At 31.2% G+C, this 25,779-nt stretch overlaps 1 protein-coding gene across 4 annotated transcripts in view; it reads right to left on the reverse strand.

Annotated features, from left to right (window-relative positions):
* Positions 1 to 25,779, reverse strand: part of LOC105144355 (Nutrient Amino Acid Transporter 1) — a 203,813-nt gene that overhangs the window by 76,348 nt on the left and 101,686 nt on the right. The window lies entirely within an intron of this gene.

Consider the following 25,779-nt stretch of genomic DNA (forward strand, 5'->3'; position numbering starts at 1 on the left):
CATTTATCGAGAACAGAAAAACAGGAGAACGGCAAAACAGGAGGGAAAAGGAAAGAAGATATTAGGAGAAAAAAAGAGAATGTATAATATTAGAATACAATTCAGGCAAAGACTCTGTGTCGTTTTGTCTGTTTATTCCATGTTTCTGTTTTTTAATATGGACCATTTCAGATATTAATTTTATTGTATAAAGGCTCTATATCTAATATATCCACTTTATCCCATTTAAAGTTGTAATTCTCCTCCATACTGTGGTTGGAGATCACTGATGAAGATTTTGAATTTATATTAATATCTGTTCATGTAGTAAACATGTTCATGTAGTCTACTGTTTTTAACTGTTCTTTTGTCTTTAACTGTTTTTTGTCTTGCCAACGTAAATAACATCACAATTCTCACAAGATATTCTGTAAATTACATTTTGAAAAGTTATGGAAGTGTTCTAACTCATCTTTTCCTCTCTTTATGAAATTTTTTAATGTGTTAGGAAAAGCTAATTTACAATTAAATTTAATATTAATGATAGGTGTGAATCTTTCAGATATTGTATTGACATATGGAATAGTAAAAAATTTTTCTGTGTCATCCTTGTTATTATTCAAACTATTAATATTGTTAATATGATATTTAATTCTATTATGAATAGTCGAAAAAATAAAATGTAGAGGATATCCATTCTGTGAAAAAATATTAATAGCGTCAATCAAATTTTGTTGGAACTTCGGATGACACAAACGAAAAATCTTATCCACAATTCTATAAATTATACCTTTTTTATGACAAAGCGGATGGTGTGAATAGAAATTAAGGAATCTATCGGAAAAGGTTGCTTTACGGTATACATCGAAAATAAGATTCCGTTCTTCAGTAATCAACCTGGTTCCAAAAAGCCGTATTTTTCAATGCCAACCTCCATAGTGAACTGCAGTCTAGTGTGTAACGAATTAAAGATATCCAAAGTATCACCAATCTGCTCTCAGACGGAGCAGGCAAAATAATATCGTCAACGTATCGATAATAAAATAACAACCGAACGGGCAGCATTTCGAAAGCAATTTTTTCAAAGTTCTGCATAACCATATTTGCAACGACAGGTGACAAGGGTGACTCCATAGGGGTTCCAAATATCTGTCTGTACATTTTTTTATTAAAGATAAAAACAGTAGAATTCAAAATCCATCCGAAAGGTAATCAAAAATTCATCTAAAGAATATTCTGAATAAAAATGCATTCAGGATTGAAAAGCATTCATTTGAACAGTCGTGAATCAATATTCCTGAAAATATGAATCCATTTCAATTCATTTCAATCTGTTCTCGTTTGCTCGATATATATTTATCAAAGATATTCTTATATTCAACCCAATTAAAATAATGGTTTTAATTTTTCTTCAAGGATATTCTTATTGAAGGTCTTCTTATTCCAACTCCCCCCCCCCCTCTCCTCTCTAAGTAATAAGCAACTTTAATTCTCTGTCAAAAATTATTATTCTTCGAAAAAAATTAATATATGAAATGAAAAATGAAAATCTAGATGCTATAATCTTAACTAATCAAGTTAAATTCCATCAAATTAAAAAGTAAAACACACTCTCTCCCGTTATTTATATAAACTTACTTTTTTAAAAAAAGATAAAAAAAAGCGCAAGCGTGCGTGCTTTTCGTAAAGAATCATTTAGGCCGGTTTTATCGTGTTTGCTGTTTAGTACAATTGACCACTTATAGTTGATAGTTAATCACTGATTCAGCTTAATTGAGTTGGTGAAACTGGTCCTTTATACATAATATTAAGTATCCTACCCAATTAATAGTAGTTTTAATTTTTTTTCAAGGATATTTTTATTAAAGATCTTATTCCAACCCAAGTAATGGCAACTTTAATTCTCTGTCAAAAATTATTACTCTTCGAAAAAAATTAATGTATCAAATGAAAAATTAAAATCCAAATGCTATAATCTTAACCAATTAAGTTAAATTCTATTAAATTAAAAAGTAAAATACAAATGATGCTATCTTTTGTTATTTACTTAACTCTAATAATATGTATCATTCGTATAAAAGATTTAATATCAACAAAATTAGCGCCAAGTTAAATTTCTCAAAATTTTATATATTATTCGTAAAAAAAGTTTGATATCAAGAACTGATGCCAAGTTAAATAAATTCCCATTTTTTTATACCAAGCCAAATTAAATAAATAATGAATATTAATCTAATGATCATCATTTGTATAAAAAAATTTGATATCAACAACTGTGCCGCCAAGTTAAATTCTACTAAAAATAAAAAATAAAACCTAAGTGATACTTCATTACTTACTTAATCCAAATGGTACTATCTTTAACTTTTATACAATGAAATAATATACGTATATCTTATTGAAGAATCTTCCTTTTCCAATCCAAATGATTTAAATTCCTTTTAAATGAAATTATTATATCACAATTCATTCAAAGCCATTTTCTCTTTCAACTAAAGTAGTAGTTATAATTCTCCTTCGAAATAATATACAAAGCATTATCACAAAATTATGTTACCTTGCTTAATTTAAATATTATCTCAAAAAATTTAAGAGTTAACCGTATAAAATGAAAATTTTAATTTAGTAATAAAGATCCGTCTTCTCATTCTTTGATTGGGTACAGTCATCAAAGCTCCATAGGCATGGAAGAGATTGGAGAAAACTAATCATGTGATTCCGGACGCTATCATCCACGTAATGTAATTTGCTACTCTTTCATAAGCCGGTATTCATAGTCGGTTTTTATTTTAACCGTCTTAAGCCGGTTTTACATTAGTTGCAAGTTAATCGCAGGTTTGTTGCAACAGCCAATATGAAACGTTGATTTCAAAATCCAAACTTCAAATTGACTGTCGCAACAAACTTGCGATCAGTTTGCAACTAATGTAGAACCGGCTTAAGATATACATACATATTCACGGTGTCTAATATGAATAAGTTTACAAGTATTGATATTTGAGGAGTATCACGTGGTTCATGTCAGGAATTACATTGCGAATGCACTGAATACACAGTGCGACAAATATGTTCCTGAACACGAACCACATCTCAGCAACCAGTGGCGACATCTGTGCGTTCAAACATGCATTTTAAAAGTTGAACATTTTGCTATCATCTGTCAAAGTTTCATTCATTTTGATTGACATATAACGAAGATATGACAGACACATCATGTTAAACAAGATTTTTGTCGAGGTAGAAATTTTAATATGGAACAAAGAGCAGTGATTAAATTTAACGCAAAACTTGGTAAAAGTGTATCAGAAACATTCCGATCGATGCAACAAGTTTACGGCAGTCAATGTCTAGGTCGTACAGCTGTTTTTGAGTGGCATAAGCGTTTTTTTGGAAGGCAGAGAGATCCTTGAAGATGACAAAAAATCAGGATGGCCAATTTCGATCACCCGAAATGATCGAAAAAGTACGTGATTTTGTTGCAAACGATCGCAATGCATCACTAAAAATGATGAAGGAGGCTTTAAATATCAGTAGAGAAACGATTCGAACCATATTACATGAAGATTTGGGTAAAATACATGAAGGTTTGTGCGAAATTTGTTCCACACATTAAGAAGCGATCAAAAATCAGCGAGAATCAATTATTCCAGAGACATCGTTGCATCCGCAAAAAATAATCCAAACTTCCTAAATCAATTGTTACAGGTGATGAAACATGGTACTTTCAATATGATCCAGAAACTAAGCGTCAAAGTGCGGAATGGAAGTCAAAAAATTCACCACAACCAAAAAAAGTACGAAAAGTTCCATCAAAAATCAAGACAATGCTCATCACATTCTTTGATAGCAAAGGTATTATCCACAAAGAGTTTGTTCCAACTGGCCTAACAATTACTGGTGCATATTATCTCGAAGTTTTAAAGCGATTGATGGGCAGAATTCATTGTATTCGCCCCGAATATCGTGATCCATAAAATTGGTCTTTGTTGCATGATAATGCACCGAGTCACACTTCATTGATTGTCCGTCAATGTTTGGCTCGAAATCGTGTCTCTGTGTAAAACCATCCACCGTATTCACCTGATTTGGCCCCCTGCGACTTCTCATTATTCCCAAAATTGAAATTGAAATTGAAAGGACGTTTTTTTGATGACATTCTGACCATCCAATCAGCTTCTACACAGGCACTAGAGGCAATTCCGCAAACTGAGCTAAAACATGCATTTGAATCATTATTGAATCGCTGTAACAAGTGTATTGAAGCCAGAGGAGAATATTTTGAATAATAAAACTAAAAAATATGCATATTGTTGTTTCAATTATGATTTTCAGGCCCTGTCCGGGAACATATTTGTCGCACTGTGTATGTTCGCAAATTAGATAATGATACGAAATCGTTTCTGTGTTTGTATTGTGGTAACCTGCCAATAAAACATAATTCGACATGACGAAAGAAACAAGTCTAAGTGCAGATACATATATTCTTTAATAAGAGAACATTTTTGCAATATTGTAATTTTCTGTTTCAGTTAGTATGAATTTAAGAATTCTTAATACGTAATTTCCTACTTATACAATTAAACATACATCTATAAGTATCTTGACTATCGCAGTCGATTTTATATGAAGAGCATATATAGTACGTAAATTTAAGGTATCCCAACTTTTTCTTTTTCCTCCGAATCCACTTTTGTCCTTTCAAAACAGCTGATAGCGCAGAGAACGAAACATAAGTCTAAATCGTGGATATAAGAAAAAGCAGAGAAAAATTTAAGGCTGTTGTGTGAATACGGTTACGTTTATGGATCGTTTTTCTCTGCTTTATCTTACATCTACGACTTGTGACAATTATTTCGTTCTCTGCGTTGTCAGCCGTTTTGAAAGAACAAGCGGATTGGGAGAAAAAAGAAATGGTTGGAATACTTCGAGTTTACATATATGCTCTTCATATGTATCTTCTCCAAATCATCTAGAACATTTGTACCGCATAATTATCTCCTCATAATGAACCTCCTGATTTCAAGGTACTATTTTAACTCTTATGTTTAATGGTACTTATGTCCCTCGTAATTTACGTGAGGTTTTTATTTCAGCATGTAGCGCCACTTTTTGGCGGTATAAAATTAAGAGTGTATCTAGAATATCTATAATAAGAATATGGCAATAGAGTAACGATCGATGATTGGTCTGCCAAATTGAGGCAAAAGTTGCTTACCCGTGTGTATTATCAGTGCACATACAGTACACTATTTATACAGCCATTTACACTGTTCCGAGCGAGTTTTCTGTGTATCAGAGGTGTAAGTTGTTCGTTTACTTACTTTCATTTTATTTGGCGTATCATTTAAATTGAGAAGAAGAGGTGAGCGAATAGATTGCAGGAATTATATACTTGGAATTATATACTTTTTTTATGAAGTGAAAACGTGAATAAAAATTTCTTGTGTAATCATTATAACTTAACTAATTTGTTTGTTGATTACACATTAGAACTACAAAGCCTAGCCACAGTAAATACAGTAGCATAACTCCTGATTTTATGTTGGTCATGGAGTAACAAAATGGAGTACGCCTGCGCGAAATAAGTAAGTTGCTCAGTAACGCCATCTAAACTTTTCATTTCTTTCTTTTCCTGTTTTCTCTTTTAGAGCCATTTAAATGTTCGAGTAGCTGAAATACGCAACAGAGAAAGAGATAGAAGAAAAGAAAATCATGATTAGTTTAGTTTAATTAGTTTAATTTAGTTTATTGCGAAGCTCTATGAGAAAGACTACATGTTAAAAGAATAATAGACATAGAAGATGATACAATAGACTATAGTAGACATAACATAAAATTAAATACACTACAATAGTTATTAGTACGGATTCTCCGCCATTATGCGCGTTGGTTCACCTTTCTAATTTCACCATGTAGTATCCTAAGTAATCAATATTTTGTAACTTTGATTTCAGAATTGATTCAACAACATTTTAATGAATGTAATTGTCAAGTTTTAAATATTAATTATTAACAAAGTTATTGCGTAAAGTAACTGAGGTGTCATAATATCATCTTCTCTCTTATTAGTATTCTTTTATTAGGTGTTGGAATTAATTCGTAGCGTTTTTTAATGAAAGAATGTTATTTATTTCACATGAGCATTAAAAAATACATTAATGAAAGTACTTCCCATCACTTGTAAAACGCTACGAATTAATTCCAACACCTAATAATATTACAAGAAAACGTGATTTTGAAATTTGTATGAAATAAAAAAGTTAAACTTAAGCACACACAGTATTAGCTTTATTAATATTCATTTGACAAAAAATTGTTGTACTAAATTAAAAAATAAAACCCAAATGATATTATCTTTAATTGACAGAAAAGATTATATCCGATAAAGATCTTTATAGGAATTTGTTTATTAAAATTATGACTTTATAAAATTATGTGACTTCATAAAATATTGTGAAAGTTAGAAGGTGCTAACAGTTAAATTACAATTCTTTGAAGAACACGATAGCACCAGATCTTTAATTCATTGTCATTTAATTAATAACTTGAGTAATGAAAATATATGTCTTAATTTCATAATCATATAATGAAATTATAACAAAAGACATTAATATATAACATATATTGATGTACCTTCTTGCACATTTTAATAATAAATAAATTTTTATCACATTATAGAATATTATATTTTTAAGATTATTTTTAAGATTATTCAAATTCCGTTCAAATATATATATATATATATATATATATATATAATGTGTATATATATATATATATATATATATATATATATGAATGATACACAGTGACAAATATGTTCCCGGACAGGGCCTGAAAATCATAATTGAAACAACAATATGCATATTTTTTAGTTTTATTATTCAAAATATTCTCCTCTGGCTTCAATACACTTGTTACAGCGATTCAATAATGATTCAAATGCATGTTCTAGCTCAGTTTGCGGAATTGCCTCTAGTGCCTGTGTAGAAGCTGATTGGATGGTCAGAATGTCATCAAAAAAACGTCCTTTCAATTTCAATTTCAATTTTGGGAATAATGAGAAGTCGCAGGGGGCCAAATCAGGTGAATACGGTGGATGGTTTTACACAGAGACACGATTTCGAGCCAAACATTGACGGACAATCAATGAAGTGTGACTCGGTGCATTATCATGCAACAAAGACCAATTTTATGGATCACGATATTCGGGGCGAATACAATGAATTCTGCCCATCAATCGCTTTAAAACTTCGAGATAATATGCACCAGTAATTGTTAGGCCAGTTGGAACAAACTCTTTGTGGATAATACCTTTGCTATCAAAGAATGTGATGAGCATTGTCTTGATTTTTGATGGAACTTTTCGTACTTTTTTTGGTTGTGGTGAATTTTTTGACTTCCATTCCGCACTTTGACGCTTAGTTTCTGGATCATATTGAAAGTACCATGTTTCATCACCTGTAACAATTGATTTAGGAAGTTTGGATTATTTTTTGCGGATGCAACGATGTCTCTGGAATAATTGATTCTCGCTGATTTTTGATCGCTTCTTAATGTGTGGAACAAATTTCGCACAAACCTTCACGTATTTTACTCAAATCTTCATGTAATATGATTCGAATCGTTTCTCTACTGATATTTAAAGCCTCCTTCATCATTTTTAGTGATGCATTGCGAACGTTTGCAACAAAATCACGTACTTTTTCGATCATTTCGGGTGATCGAAATTGGCCATCCTGATTTTTTGTCATCTTCAAGGGTCTCTCTGCCTTCCAAAAAACGCTTATGCCACTCAAAAACAGCTGTACGACCTAGACATTGACTGCCGTAAACTTGTTGCATCGATCGGGATGTTTCTAATGAACTTTTACCAAGTTTTGCGTTAAATTTAATCACTGCTCTTTGTTCCATATTAAAATTTCTACCTCGACCAAAATCTTGTTAACATGAACTGTCATATCTTCGTTATATGTCAACCAAAATGAATAAAACTTTGACAGATGATAGCAAAATGTTCAACCTTTAAAATGCATGTTTGAACACACAGATGTCGCCACTGGTTGCTGAGATGTAGTTCGTGTTCGGGAACATATTTGTCGCACTGTGTATATGTGAATGACATTTTTGTTTAAAAATAAACGTCATGTATTCTATTATTTTCATAATCTTTCTTTCTTTTCTTTCTTCATGTTTTCTCTTTTCTATGAATTCTTTCCTTTTTGTATAAAAGCTAATAATAAAATGATACAAAGGTACTGAGATAAATATTATGATTTTGTTATATAATATTTCCTTTCACAACTCCTTTTCTTCTTATTTGCTCTTCTTTTTCCATCTCCTTTCATTTTCTTTTTTTAAATTCTCTTTGAGTTTTTTTTCTTTTTTTTTCCTTTTCTTTTCCCATTTCAATTCTTTCATTTCCATAAGTTCTTTATACACGCAAATATAATTTAAATACTAATATTTTACTCTACATAATGTTATGCTTCGTTTCAGATTTCTTTTCTTTCATTTTATTTTCCTTCTTATTCTTTCTCCTTTTCTTTTTTATTATTTCTTTCCTTTTCTTTCTTTTCAATCTTCTCCTTTCTGTAAATCTTTTCTTTCCAATAATAACTGAGAATGAAGTATTATTCATAGACATTATATGTATACATATATTATAGAAATCTGGATGAAATTAGAAATGTATTACGGCTTTTTAAATTTCTGTATGTATATTACATTATGCTTCCTTTCATTATGCTAATAATATCTTTTCCTTCGTTTTCCTTTTTTTCTTTTTCTTTTTTTTTCTTTTTCCTTGCTTTTCCTTTCTTCTTTCTTTTTCTCTTCTTCTCTTTTCTATGAATCCTTTTCATGAAAAGTATTATTAAAAAAAATATAAAATCGAGAGATACTAATATTTTGTTCCACATAACGTCATGCTTTCTTTCACATCTCTTTTCCTTTCTTTTATCTTCTATTTTTTTTTTTTACTTTTTTTCAGATCATTCCTTTTCTATTTCTTCATCTTTTCCTTTCTTTTCGGTCCTTTTTTTTATAAGGCTTTTCCTTTTCATGAAAATCACTAATAACTGAAAATAAAATATAATTCCAAGATATTAATATAAATATTATATAAATCAATTTAGAATAAATGAAAGGTTAAGAGCCGCTTATGTAACAAAAAATTTTTTAATTTAACACATGAAAATGAAGATAGTTACATACGTTTTGATATCGGGTTATTCTCAATGTTACAATAAATATAATTGTAAAATTGTCGGAAATTTATGTAGTCAACAGTATTCTTCATGTTCTCTATTATAAAGTTGCCAGTTAATAACTTAATAAACAATCTCATCGTTGTAAATTCTCGGCAGTAAAATTGTAATAATTTTATTAGATAAAAAGTCAAGAGTATGAAAAAAGAAAAACGCAAAAGGATGGTGATCCACATTGTGACCACAAATGTTGCAAGTTAATAACTTAAATAGACCAACTCATCGTTGAAAATTCATGGCAATAAAACAGTAATAATCTAAAAGTAATTGATAACAAAGGAGAATTAATGCTGAATGTATAAAATTAACAATATATAATATATAGATATAACAATATATATATATATAAATATAACAATATAAATATAATAATATAAATATAAAAATACCTTATTTAATAGTATGTTGAGCGTAAATATAAATAAAAATGAACGCAAAAAAGTTGTGATCCACGTCGTGGTAACAGACAGTAGTTATTACGTGTGGAGCCTTATTATTACTTATTATAAATATTTTGCTCCATATAATATTGCCTTCTTTCATACTCTTTTTCCTTAATTTTTTTCTTTCCTTCTTTTCTTTCTATTCTTCTTCTTTTCTTTTTTTCTTCATGATAAATTACCAATCGGTTTAAAGAAAACACATTGTTTAAAAAAAGAAATATACAAAATTGAGTACATGAAGAACAGTATTCTCAAGCTCCATTTTTATATTAAATACGGAGAGTACAAGAGAGAGTACATAAAAGTATTAAAGTAATATAAAATAAAAATAAAAATAAATTACAAAATAAATAAATTACAAGTAAAAAACTCGTACAACTCTCTCTCTCTCTCTCTCTCTCTCTCTCTCTCTCTCTCTCTCTCTCTCTCTCTCTCTCTCTCTCGTAATTTATTTACTTTTCACTTATTTTCTTTTCACTAAAAATATAAAAATTATATGTACCTGTATGAAAAAGTATACAAATTTTATTATGATTTTTCTTTCTTATCTTTCTTCTTTTTTCATATTTTTCTCTCATTCTTTATCTCTCTCTCTTTCAATCGCTCTCTCTTCTAAATTCTGTTTTTCGTCCCCTATCTTTGTTCTCTCGTATAACATCTCTTGTCTTTAATCTTTCTGGTCTTGTCTCATCTTTCTCTGACCATCTCATCTCTCTTTTCATTTCTGATCTCCTTTCGTTCTTACTATCATCTCTATCTTTCATTTTCTTCTTATTTCACTCTCGTCTCGTATTTCTTTCTCATTTCCAATATCTTATCTTGCCTGTCTCTTTCTTGTTATTACTAAAAAATAAATAGTTTACGAGATATTTTATTAGGAGTACAAATTAGTTCGATCCGTTTTTTGTGTTCAAAAATGCATTTATTTCAAAACAAAATGAATGAACAAATTAATTGAAGTATTGTCCATCGTTGGCTATTATTTTTTTCCATCTCTCAGGCAATTTTCGAATTCCATCTTGAAAAAATAACTCGTTTTTGGAGGCGATCCAATTTTGGAGAAGTGAACCGGTGACTTGCCAAATCGTGCTGCATCTTTCGGAAAATAACCAGTAATCAGAAGGAGCAATGTCCGGAGAATATGGCGGGTGCGGTAAAACATCCCATTTGAGCGTTTTCAAATATTTTTTTAGGACTTTTGCGACATGAGGTCGAGCATTGTCATAAAGAAAAATAACTTTATCATGTCTTTGCTCGTATTCCGGCCGTTTTTCTCGCAATGCACGGCTCAAACGAATCAATTGTAGCCGATACCGATCGCCCGTAATGGAATCGCCAGGTTTCAGCAGCTCATAGTAAACAACACCCTTTTGGTCCCACCAGATACAGAGCATGATCTTCGAATCATGAATGTTCGGCTTTGGTGTTGATGTTGAGGTCGATGGCAACGATTGATCGGGCTTAGCGTAGTATTTTTTCTTCTTGGGGTTGTCGTAGAATATCCACTTCTCATCTCCAGTCACAATCCGATGCAAAAAAACCTTTTCTTTGTTGTTTTGAATCAGCTGTTCGCAAGTAAAAAATCGCCTTTCAACGTCTCTCGGTTTCAGTTCATAAGGCTCACCCAATTTCCTTGTTTCTGAATTATTCCCATGGCTCTCAATCGTGCAGAAACGGTTTGTTGAGTTACTCCCAATGATTCTGCAAGCTCCTCTTGCGTTTGATCTTGACTCTGATCTTCTTCGAGTAATGCCTCTAATTCTTTGTCTTCGAATTTTTTTGGCTGTCCAGAACGAGACTTCAACGCTGAAATCTCTATCCTTGAAACGTCGATTCCCTACATGATATATCAGTTGGAGCAGTGTCACCATGAACTTCGACAAGCATTCGATGGGCTTCAGCTGCACTTTTCTTCCAATTAGCAGAAAATTAGAACCTCCCGCAAATGCTGCTTGGTTAACACAAAATTCGACATTTCAAACACAGTAAAAATCAAAGTTTTTGTATGAAACTCAAAGCGATATAAACTGAATATTAGTAGATGTCTAACCTCTCTGAAAACGCCAAAATCAGCTATCACTATGAACTATCCACAACAGCCGGAGCCATCTTTTGGAAAACGAATCGAACTAATTTATACTCCCATACAAGAATCTGGCATGAATCGTATACAACGATTTATATAGCAATCTTGGCAAGAAACTCTTAAAAAATAATTTCTTTACAGAATCATCCAAGAATATGGTATTAATTATGTATGATTCCTAAGTGTTACATGAAAAATCATCATGTATCAGTTTTCAAAAACATATTTTGGATGAGTGTAAGAATTCATGCCTGATTTATTATTCAAAGTTCAAACAGCTGCAATTTTGTTAAAAATAAATGATTTAAATTTAAATTTAAAAAAACAGTTTTAAAACTTGAAATCTCTACTTTCAAATGATTACTATATTTTTTGAATGTATGAATTTTATTCGAATTTTTACATATAGAACACTACGAATTAAACAAAATGGGAAATTTTTTTTCACTTTGTGGACCAGTCACATATTCCAAAAATATTTACAAAAATTTTCAAATTTCTAATGTAAAAGCTTAAAGTTTCTCTATAAAATTGTTTTAAAAAAATGTCTACAATTTTTTGTTACTGAGTTGTTGCGAATTAAATAAAAAGAATATTTTGACTTTGCTCATAACTCCGTCAAAACCATCAATTAAAAAAAAACGGATTCTTAACTCTCAGTACATACAAGAGGATAGTGTAACCCCTAATTTTCATAGTTCAGGCATTCGAACACGCTTCGAGCAGTAGTGCTGAGGCTGAGGAAGGGGGGGGGGGACTTACACCTACAATTCCCTTGCTTGGCGACCTTCTAATGTGCTATTAGGTACGTAATAATACGATATAAAGCTCGTGAGAGTACTCTAACCTCTTGTATGTATTATATAACATCAGAAAAGACGGACTTATTGCAAAGTTAAAATGTAAGTAAAAATGATTAATTGGATTATTTATGATTTTAATCATGAGTGCACATTATAAAAAAATGATTTAAGTCAATTTTATTGTGTTCTTAATATCAGAAAAAAATTTCTTTTTCTTCCTCGTTAATGAATCCCACGGCAAATGCGCCACGATACGATCAATATTCAATATAGTAGGGATGCACCAGATATCCGGAAAATATCCTATATTTGGTATTATCTGGCACTTTTTTATTATTTGATCGGATAGTCGGATATCATTAGTATCCGGAAATATACTCGGTTGAAATTTGATATCATTAAATTGTTGATTTTTTCTTATACAAATGTTCTAGAAACAAGTATATATATTTATGATGCTGTAATATCTTTTTATAAAATATTACATAGTTGTAAAATTACAATCTTTTTCTTTATAGGCTTTTTTTTTTAAGAAAATGTAATATCCCTAAAATGTACTTTCCCTTTAAAGTCGCCATTTATTAATAAGCTATTTTATTAATAATTATTGTAATTATTAATATTAAATATAATAGTAAATTGTTAATATTTACCATAGAAGTACGATAGGATCATTTTTTTTTATTTATTTCTATTAAAATTCAAAGATTTTCGATTTATGATTAGTTTCCATAAAACTGAAAAATCACTCATTTTCATTTTGCAAAAAAAATATCGTTTTTAAAATAAATCGCAAAAACATTTAGTTTCTTAAAGTTCAACTATAAACTGTTGATTTATCACTAATAAAATCTTTTTTCATTTATTTTTGACAAAAAGATGAGGCTTCGAAAAAAATTCGTTTTTTTTCGATCTCTTTTCCACTTATTGCAAAATATCTTTTGTACCACGACATTTTAGACTTTTAACTCAAAAATTCTTTTTCTTTCAGTCTGCAAACGATAGATTAAAAAAAATTAGTTAAAATCGATGCACCACAGAGATACAAGCAAAAGAAAATGCTGAATTACAAATACCCGGATGTGGGTACTGAAGATTAAATTCTCTTATCAGATAGAGTAAGATTTAGATTTTATTTTTAACAAAAATGCTGTTGAAATTTTGAATAATAAATTAGGCACAAATTTTTGTAGTTACGAAATAATTTATCACCCAATAGTTACGAAATAATTTATCTTTCAAGTTGGTGCAGGAATCTGGCATGAATCGTACATGACGATTTATATCGCATTGAAAAGATTTTTATTGCTTTATATTCTAATAACATATCCTTAAGAAATACAATAATTTCTTTACATCGCTTCAAAATAATAAAAGTATCGATCATCCCATTAAATGAAATGGAATTATTGAATGAACAGGAACTGGATTGAATATATGAAATGAAAAAGAATTTAAAAAAATTAAAAAATTTGTCAGAATACTAAAGATGAATAAAAGGTCGAAACATATATTATCACTGTCTTAATGAATTGATAAATTATAATTTCTCGCTATAATAACTATCGTAAGCATCCTTTATGCTCCTTTCCCAAAGTTAAGTTTTAATTAAAAGCTATTATAAAAGCTATTATACATTTGTGTAAAAATTAATTTTTAGCCGAAATGAATTCTTTTAAATCCCTTTCAACGATCCTTGCTTGTCCTATTCCATTTTATTTACTGGAATATGAGCAATAAATCACACAAAATTCCAATAGTATTCTTGTAATATTTTCATAATAACACTCCAGTTATATTCTTGCAAGATTCATGTTACATGCGCACAAAATTCACGTAACCTTCGCATAAGAAATTCATAACTGTAACATGCGTATAAGAGTCGAGTAACATGAGTGCAAGATTCTTGATTTACTTACAGATATCGTGTACTATATGTTTTTATATGATCTCTTGTATGTTCCTGTCCAAAATTTGTGAAAATTCCTGGAAAACCTCACAAGAATTTTTCTTGTAAGAATTTGCAGCAGGGTAATTGTATGAAAGGATGTCCAAAATGAGGATATCCTTCTTTCTTTTATAAAATTACTTTTTAGTGTAATAGAAATATTAATAATAATGTGAAAACATTAAAGATAATTAAAAGAGCAATTTTCACACTATTTGTTTTAGAAAAAATCAAGTTTGAAAAAATGTAAAAAAAATGTATAATTATATATAAAATTGTATAATTGTGTATGAATCATTTTTTTTAAACGAACAATGCGAAAATTACCCCTTTAATTATTTTTTTATGTTTTTACATTGCTATTATTATTTCTATTATATAATAAATAATAAATAGAAACTAACCGAGTTAATGTAATAACATAATATAGTAGTGCCTATGAAAGTTGGAAGTTACGAATAATATAATATTCTAAGTGAATTTAATTAATGTCAAATGTGACTGCGCCGAAACGTTCAGACATTAATAACACAATCAATCTGAGACGCTAATAATCCGAACGTTCGGACAATCGTGAGTATATCTAATTCCTTTCTTTAATTCAAATAAGAAACTTTTATTGCGAAAAATATTTTTATTATACTAAAAAGTAATTTTACAAAAGAAAGAGGAATATATGGACATATTTCATATATAATTATACATGTTTATGAATATTTATGTATATTTATATATATTTATACATACATGAAAAATTTTAATCTAACGATAATAATTTTCACACTAGATAATCAAAGTTTACTCTAACCACTCCTATTCTTGGCAACACAATCAAATTTGATCGATCCGATGCAAGAAACGGAGTGGATGATTAAAATCCACCAATAGGCTCTCGTCCATCTACAAAATTTTTTAACAAAAGAGATGACGATTCTCCAATAAGCGATCATGGATCACGACTTACGCTAAGGCTCAGTCGATTTTATAATTACTTCACCAATAATTATTGAGAATTCTGAATGTAGTATCCCTCAGTATCCCTCTCCTCCCAAGAAGCAAATCCCGCCAACTAAAAATCTTAATCTGTCAAGCTAATACAGCCCACAAAGATTCACTCCCTAAGATACCTTTATATAAACCGCAACCTCGCGAGCGGAGCATTGTTTAAAAAAAAACAGTACAATGAATATAACCGGTCAGCTATTATTATAGAACAGTTATTATTATAGAACAGCTATTATTATAGAACAGTTATTATAGTGAAGTCATCTAATATTCGACTCCGTTTCCATTACTTTCTTTGGGCCATCGCAAAGGCAACCTAATAATCAATCCTTCAAGGCGAATCCTTCCGGAGCCGGGGCGAGTAATGCCACATTTATCTAACAAAGCTTCAAATAGTAAGTCAAATAGTCAATAACCCATTTATGCTCTTTTGTGTTTTCTTTTTCCTTTTTCTTATATCGCTTTATACATCGATCTTCTGTTATTTCGTATTAATTAATTCCCTTTCCAGACTCTGCATTATTTCCTTTAAGATAACTTGGGGAAAAATGCCATATTGTTTAAGATACCATTTGCTTATAATTTTCATGTTTATGCATTAGATGACATTAATGGCATACTCAGATTAATTAATTGTGTGCTAGTAACCACTTGACAAAGGTTATTCACTTTTATGTTCCAAAATTTTTTATTTATCGAGGTAAGTTGAAAAAATATTATCCTGATCTTATTTTATACGCGATATGTAGAATTTATTAGGTGTTGGAATTAATTCGTAGCGTTTTTTAATGAAAGAATGTTATTTATTTCACATGAGCATTAAAAAATACATTAATGAAAGTACTTCCCATCACTTGTAAAACGCTACGAATTAATTCCAACACCTAATATATTAAAATTATTGTAAGCTTTATTTCATAAATATGCACTAGGTGACATTAAAGTTTAATATCAAGTGAATTTTATAACTTCTTAAATAACTGTTAATCATACATGTTTGATACAGAAATTTTCGACTTTATTCTTTGTAATCGTATCAGGATAAGATACTACTTTTTTGTTGGTGTAAGATGACACAAGTGAGTAAGTATCTTATCTCTGAATGTAAGGACTGTTTTGTTTTTAATAAGTAATTTTCGCTCAATATTACTCTTTTTTGATTTTATCAGAATATTTTGGCATTAAAGTATGTCTCCTATTTAAACAATGTATTCAATTAATGAGACAACATATGAATGTAAAACTTAAAATTTTGTTCTTAAAAATGTGTCTAAAAGAAAAATTAATTCCGAAACATTTATAAGGAATTGTTCGTTAAATATAATATACATTCGTGTTCATCGAAGTCCAAAATGAATAGATTAAAACTGAATTTCATTTGTAAAACTATAAAATTAAAGTTACAGGATGCGTATTAATTGCTATCTCACACAAAAAACTTTTCAAACATCATAGACTAATTTCTGATTCGTTGTCGGAACATGTATCTTTTTCTCTCATTTCTTAATCGATAGGAGTTTAATTTTAATAAATTGTGAATGAGAGTTTTAGAATAAACAAAAAATTATAACTTAAGAAGAATGACCAAAAAAAAACAAAAAATAAAACCTATAGAGTTTAATTTATTATGGTCGAAATCTATTAATAGTAACTCAAAATTTATTCCTTTAAATATTAGAAAAATTTCTATGCAGGCTATTAATATCACAAATCATGAAATATTGTATCACACACTATATATATATATATATATATATATATATATATATATATAATATAAGTCCACTTAATTTTAACGATAATTTTAAATTAGATAATATTAATAACGAATGGTTAGTCAATCTTAGCAATTTTGTAATATCAGAAAATGTTAAAGCAGTATTGCAACTAAGATAAAAATTTAACTTACCTAATAATACTATTAACAATGAGAAAATAATCAGAGAATTTATAAAACACATTGAAACTAACATTAATAAATTAGATATTAACACTAAAAATTCTATAAAAAATGACTCAATTCAAATTCTAAATAAAATTAAATATAATAATTAGGTAAATAATACAGAGAACATTACATTAAAAGAAGGAATAAAAACAGTAAAACAATTTATGTGTGAACATCCAGATACTTTAATTACACGAATAGATAAAGGTAATTCGGCTGTAGTAATGAATTCAATAGATTATAATAAGAAAATTCATGAGAATCTATCTGACAATAACATATATATAAACATTAACGGAAGATTCCATTAGATGGAAGAAAAAAGGATACATAAATCAAGGTATAAGAAATTAAATGTTTCGGACGCTACAATGCAAGAGATCCTATGGGATGCCAAAGATTCACAAAGAAGGTAATCCACTAAGAATAATTGTTAGTTGTATCAATAGTCCCCAATATACCCCTTGCGACTTTCTTAAAAGAAATTATTGATAAAAGTATAAAAAAAGAATTCAGCTAAAAAATAGTTTTGAATTGGTCAATAATTTAAATGGTATGGAATCTAATTACAAAAATTGATTTCCTTCGATATTATCCATCGATGTACATTAACATTCCCATAGAGTTAGTCACAAAAAACATTGAAAAAAGATGGGGACATATATCACAAAAAACAAACATTCCAAAAAAAGAATTTCTTAATGATATTTCCTTGATTATTAATTCAACGTATTTCAAATTTAATAATAAATTTTTTAAACAAATCTTTGGTATGCCCATGGGGTCTCCATTATTACCAGCCTTAACAAATTTAATATAATTCAAGATTTGAAAGAGAAAATCTTTTCTAACATTAATATTAACAATCTAATTTACTATCGATAATGAATGATATTTTATTAGCAGAATAATCAGATCAATGAGATACTAGATAGATTCAATTCTTATCATGATAGATTGAGATTTACAGTGGAGTGGAGATAACAAATTTATAAGTTTCCTCGATATTAAAGTAATTAGATGATGGTTGTATAAAATTTGACATATATAAAAAAATCCACGAACTCAAGATATTTAGTTCGATTTACAAATCGAACTATTCAATGCAACACAAAAGAGGAGTAATAATCGGTTAGCTTGATAGAATTCTGTTTCTCTCATCGAAATATCACAAAAAAATATTGAATCCATGATAAATATTCTGTTAATTAATGGTTATCCTCTTGACATAATATTTTCTACAATTAACAAGAGACTTAAAAAATTGGCGAGTAGAAAGAATTTATGAAAATAATATTGTTAACAACAATGATTCCATCATAATAGAAAACAATTTTTTACTATACCATATATAAACACAATCTCGGACCAATTTAAAACTATAGCGGAAAAAAACAATTTTAAAGTAACTTATAAACCTATGAATACTTTAAATTGTTTCATAAAATTAGGTAAGAATAGATTAGAAAAAATGGAACATGTGATGTGGTATACAAAATAAGTTGTCTGGATTATTCCTCTTATGTTGATCAAACAAAAAGAAAAATAAAAACGTGAATCAAAGAACATAAAGCGAATATAAAAAAATCAAAAGATTTTCTGACCGTATTATCACAGCATCAGATCGAATGTGATCACAAAATAAATTAGGATAACGTTCAGGTGTTAGATATAGAACCATAGTTTCATAAAAGAATCACGTCAGAAATGATATTTATCAAAAAACAAATGGATAGTTTGAATAGGCAGAGTGATACGAAAAAATTATCAGAGATATACTTTCCTGTGCTTAGCATAACTCCCCCTACATAAGTCCATTTACTCTTTCCTTCGATACATGTTAGGTATATATAACTGTGTATCATGATAAGAATTTGGTAAAACATTGTAACGAGTACTTTGTTAGAACAAGTCATCCACCCTCGATATCTTTCCACACAGTTGACTGTAACACAGATACTTTTATATTTTATAACTCGAAACACAATTTGAAGATATTTAATTAATCAAAGAATATTGTAATCACTAGAATCTATTAGGAAATTTTGCGTTCAATGTAACAACTAAATAGGAACATTTAGACTACCTGAATTCTTGTAATAAAAAGACGATTGCCTTTGGATATGATAACTTTAATCTTTTCGGATTAACATCAATAACTTGCTGATTAATAATAAAAACAATTGTTAAATAACGAGCGGTTTAACGTTACAATTAGACATGCCATAAGACAATACACGTAGACGAATCGTTGTGTGCGTAAATATTAGGTGTAGTAAAAAGAAATCCATTATTTTTCCAATAGATGGCTTTAGTAATCTGTATCTCGTCTACGCGTGATCGAAACAGCCTCCTGATGCTCTCATCCCTTCCTTTCATGCTCTCTCCATCCTTTCCTAATCCCAGTAGCATTTTTCCTAAATTTCTTCCCCCCCCCCCTCTTCATGTATATTTAATGAAGTTCAATGAGTGACACCCACTTGGACACAGTTTGATTGGACACCGCTCGATTGGATATATTCGATTGGAAATCGATCAATTCGATATTGATCAAATGAGCACCGAATGATTGGACATTGCTCGATTGGACACTATCATGTCTTAGAGTAAACTGTACATAACGCCATGTACCAGGTGTACAAGTATGAAATGCGAATTTAAAAAAAAACACGTTAAATTCGGAAGAATAATAAAAAGTGGTTTATTCAAAGTATGCTCCATTGCTAGTTACACATTTTTCCCATCTTTCGGGTAATTTGTGGATACCACGCCAATAAAAAATCTTCCCCTTTTGCCGCGAACCATTCATCGAGCCATTTTTTTCACATCTTCATACGAACCAAAGCGCTGCTCAGCAAGTGCGTGACCCATCGATGCAAACAAGTGGTAATCGGAAGGAGTCAAGTCTGCTGCAGAGTAAGCTGCATGGGCTAGCACTTCCCAGCTGAGTGCTTCCAACATGTCGCGAACCGGTTTTGCCGTATGTGATGGAGCATTGTCATGGAGAAAAATGATCTTGTGTTGCCTTTTTCGATATTCTGGTCGTTTTTCGAGTAGCGAACGGTTCAAATCGATCAATTGTTGTTTGTAGCGTTTGGTATTAATCGTTTCAGCAGGCTTTAACAGACATAATAGACACCCTTCTGGTCCCACCAAACACAGAGCATCGTCTTCCTGCCAAAGCGATTCGGTCGATATGGATGATGCGCTTGGGTCTACCCATGATTTTTTGCGCTTGGGATTCTCAAAATATACCCACTTTTCATCCCCATAACGATACGATGCAAGAACGACTTTCTTTTGTATCGTTCGAGCAAAATTTCATATGTGTTTTTGCGCCTCTCCATCTGTCTCTCGTTCAACTCATGTGGTATCCATCTGCCGACCTTCTGAATCTTTCCCATCTTTCATAGGCGATTGGAAACAGCTTGTTGACTAACGCTTAATTGCTCTGCGAGTTGTTTTTGTGAATCGTCTTCCAACAATGCTTGCAATTCTACATCTTCGTACCTTTGACGGTTTCCCGTGTTCCTTGTCTGTAACATCAAAATCACCACTTTTGAAACGCCGAAACCATCGTTCACACATATCTTGCGATGGAGCATGTTTACCATAAGCTTCTCGAAGTAATCGGTATGATTCAGCAGCAGTTTTCTTCAAATGAAAACAAAAAATTAATGCTGTCCGCGAATGCTCTTTATTTGGCACAAATTTCGACATATTGAACACAGCAAAACAATACTATGCAAACACTTTTTCAATTTATCACTTATGCGCGTTTGACACTTGTTGATGGCACAACAAAATGGCATATACGTCAAATCTTTATACTACAAATTGCATTGGTGCACCATCTGTTGTCTCAAATCCGCTCTTCATACTTGTACACTTGGTAATTTAGATTTCAATTATTTCATTTTATGTAAATATCGTGCAAATCGACACCAATCGATTGGACATCGATCAATTGGACACCAATCCATTGGATACAGATTGATTAGACACCTTGGCAAGAGGGTGGGGGAAGTAGAATAAAAGTCGCTTCGCGTGGAAAACCATGTGCAACGATACAATTATAAAAGTCGTGCGCTCCTTAACAGGGGGGGAGGAGAATGAGGTGTGAAAGTCGCTTCGCGGGAAAAATCGAAACCATATGCAACGGTACAATTATAGAAATAGCATCCCTTGACAGAGGGAGATGAAAGTTGCTTCGTGTAGAAAGTCAAAAGTGTGCCTCTTAATAGGGGGCAGGGTAAATATCGAATCGATCGGTGTTCAATCGATCAGTGTCAAATTACACGGTGTCAAGATTTTTATATGCAATGAAATAATTATTAATTGACATCTAAGACATACATTATATTTCGCATCGTGCCCAATCGAGCAGTGTCCAATCGTTCGATATCCAATCGATCGGTGTCCAATTGATCAATGTCGAATTGATTGGTGTCCAATTGAATGTGTCCAATTGAGCGTGTCCAATCGAACCATGTCCAACTGGAATCCTCCTAAATTCAATAGATCTTTCAATTCAATAGATCTTTCAATTTAATAGATCTTTCAATTTAGTTTTAATTTCCATCGCCGCAATTTCTTTCCCTTGAACATACACACACGCGCGCGCGCGCGCACGCACGCACGCACGCACGCACGCACGCACGCACGCCCACGCTCACTTAATTATATGACCCGTGCGGAGTTGTTAGTCTTCCATCGGATGCCTCTCCTGGTGGCGCACTGAGGAAAATTCGTCGGCTTGCCGAAGGATATCGGAGAAATAAAATACCCGAGATGGATCAAAACTAGCGAATTTGAGGCAATGGACAAAACAATTTCTGAAAATATCCAGATAACAGCCTGAGTCTAAACTCGCAAAAAGCACCCTCTGATAAGATAGACTCCGTGGATTCTGGAAGCGGGGGGGGGGGGGTCATTTATTACTATCAAATTCAAATAACAACAATATAACTTTTGAAACAGAGCAGAGGACCAAACTAGAGAATGTAGTTTTAGCTACTAACATCTCACTTTAAACACAAAATAAAATGTTTCTGAAGCGCATAGAGGCAAATAATAGAGAAAATAGTACATATGGAAACTAGAATCCAGTCATTGCAACAAAAAAACTTTCACGAGTCCTAAATATTCAATAGATACAGAAGAACAAATTATAGTATGATACAACGATATAATAGAGGCTTATCAATGAACAAAAAAAGCATGGCAAATTCGATTTGTCTATTAGCCACTCTCCTGATAATCATAAGAAAACTGAGCAGGAAGAAATTTGCAACTCTAATATATTATATTTCCTTATAATCATCAAAAATATAATTTATCAAACACGAAGGAATTAAAGAAGCTATGGCCGCAACAAACGATTCAACCAAGCTTTGCTAATAATAGATCTAGTTCGCACTTAGTGAACAAATTGCAAAATAGACTCATTACTAAAAGCCGAAGCTAGCAAAGAAAATCAGAAAGGTCCAACAAGAACCATCGAAGAAAATTGGTAACAAGAAGAGAAACCGTAATAACCCAGAAGAAACCTCGTTTCATAAACAATTCACAATTATTGGCTAAATAATTCTGTTCCAACTTCCAATAAATTTGAAGATCTTGAAGTACAAAATCCGGATAGGCCAGAATGACACACTTGATAAGGCCAGTTAAGCCCTCGCCTATCTTTATAGCTAGAGTTACCATCATCCAACCACTCACGCAATTGCTAGAAAAAAACTATTAAAAATAAGTATAAACTCAAAATTATAAATGGCGAGCAAGTTATAATACAACCAAAAAAACTCTGTAGCATATATCAACATAGTTAAAGCAGAAATATCGAGTTTCATACTTATAAATTGAAACAGAATAGGGACTTTAAAATCGTATTTAAAAACATGCATTCCTCAACCAACACAGATGAAATTAAGAAAGAATTAGAAGAATTAGACCATACGGTAACTAATATGTGAAATATCAAAAAGTAGGACAAAACGCCTCTATCCATGTTCTACGTGGAACTTAAACTGGACTTAAATAGTAAGTGCATATATGAAATCAAATCGCTCCTCCAGTGCAAAATCAAATTCAAACCACCATATCCAAAGCGGGATATTCCACAATGAACCAAATGCCAGAGTTACGGTCACACTAAAAGTTTCTGCTTCCGCGTAGCCAAATGCGTGAAATGTGCTGGTGACCATCCAACTGTCCATGTAAGATAAGATCTGATTTTATAAAATCAGATCTTTGCAATAGTGTTCTTTGCAATAGCAATCATCTGGCAAATTATAAAGGATACACAATCTATAAAGAACTCCAAAAAAGTAGATATCCTGCTCTTCGAAAGAAAACACAATCATCTTACAAAGAACAGAGACACAAGATATGCCCACTCAAATAAGACTCGTTCAACCAAATATTTCCTTAGCATGCGGCAGCATCTAGTGCTGCAACTGTCTGTCTAACTTGGTCAACCAGGATATCCAGGATCCTCACTTCTATCTAAACATCTTATAACACAAATTAATGACATCCAGGAGCTAAAGTATATATTGAATGAGCTTATGGTAAAATTGAGTCCAGTGTTAAACATATTAACAACTCTTGTCTATAAATCATCAGAATTAATTAATAGATTAATAGAATTAACAGATTAATTAAAATAGCTTCATGGGAAACGGGCTATCTACGTGCAAAAAATTAAAACATTTATTCACAATCATAACATAGACATATTACTCATTTCACAATCAAAAATTACTTTCGTATTCTAGATTATACATTATATCATACAATCCGGATGCAAACTCATGATGGTACAGCTATATTAATAAGGAATAACATCAGACACTATGAAATCGAAAAATAATTCATACAAGCCATAAACGATGTTGAGGATTGGGTTGGCAGTATTATTTTCGCTATTTATTCTCCACCTAGCATATGATTAAATACGAATAATATATGATATTCTTTGAATTTCTGGGCAATCGATTTATTGTTGCAGGAAATTTCAATACAAAAAATATATACTAAGGCTTCAGGTTAACACAACCTAAAGAATGTGAACTTTTTAAAACCATAGAAACAATGAAACTGAGTACTCTCTCTACTAGAGAGCCAACATACTGGTCGCCGAATGACAAGAACTCCTGATCTTTTGAACTTTGGTATAATTAAGGACATCTCCAAAAACTACTACAAGATTAAGTCTTGCCAGGAGCTATCACTTATCAATTATTATTACAGTATTCAGTAAATTTGTGACGAAAAATCCTGCACATTATATAATTCCAAGACTAACTGTAATACCAAGACTAATATAATACTTCAAGGATCTACTAACAGCCAATCTTAATATTTGTATTCCTCTAAAATCTAATGACGACATTAATGCAGTCGAACATTTTAATCACTAGCAAATTGCATGATGTATTGGGTCATCTAAAAAATATCCGCGATTTTTTGTTCAATTTTTGAATGAAATTTTTCTTTATTGAAAATCAATTTTAATCAAGTATATATTGACCATTATTATCTATAACCTTTTGCCATTTTTCGGGTAATTTCATAATTCCATCCGTGTAGAACTTTTGTGGTTTATCGGCGAAAAACTTTTTCAAGTGATTTTCGGCAGCTCTTTTGTCGGCCAATGTTTTTCCATCAAGAGAGTTCTACAGAGATCGAAACAAATGATAGTCAGACGATGCAAGGTCCGGGCTATACGGTGGATGCATGAAAACTTCCCAACCAAGCTCCCTCAATTTTTGGCGCGTCATCAAAGATGTGTGTGGTCTGGCGTTGTCATGATGGAAGACAACACCTTTTCTGTTAATCAATTCTGGTCGTCTTTCCTTAATCGCTTCCTGTAATCTATCCAGTTGTGAACAGTAGAGCTCAAATTAATCATTAGGCCATGTGGTAACACCTCATGATGGACGACTCCCTTCCAATCCCACCATACACACAGCATCACCTTATTTGCCATCAATCCAGGCTTTGAAGTCGTTTGTGATGGTTCGCCGCGCTTATTCCATGATCTTTTACGAACAATATTTTTGTATTTCATCCATTTTTCATCGCCTGTGATGATTTGCTTCAGAAATGGGTCGATTTCGTTGCGTTTTAGTAGTGTTTCGCTGATGGAAATTCGATCAAATTTCTTTGCGTTAATTCATGTGGCACTCAAACATCAAGTTTCTTTACGTAGCCAGCCTTTTTCAAATGATTCCAAACTGTCATATGGTTGATTCTTAGTGCATTGGCTATCTCCTGATAGCTCACATGCCGGTC

This window comes from Acromyrmex echinatior, chromosome 7 (assembly GCF_024713525.1).
Source record: "Acromyrmex echinatior isolate Ae372 chromosome 7, ASM2471352v2, whole genome shotgun sequence".
Taxonomy (NCBI): Eukaryota; Metazoa; Arthropoda; class Insecta; order Hymenoptera; family Formicidae; genus Acromyrmex; species Acromyrmex echinatior.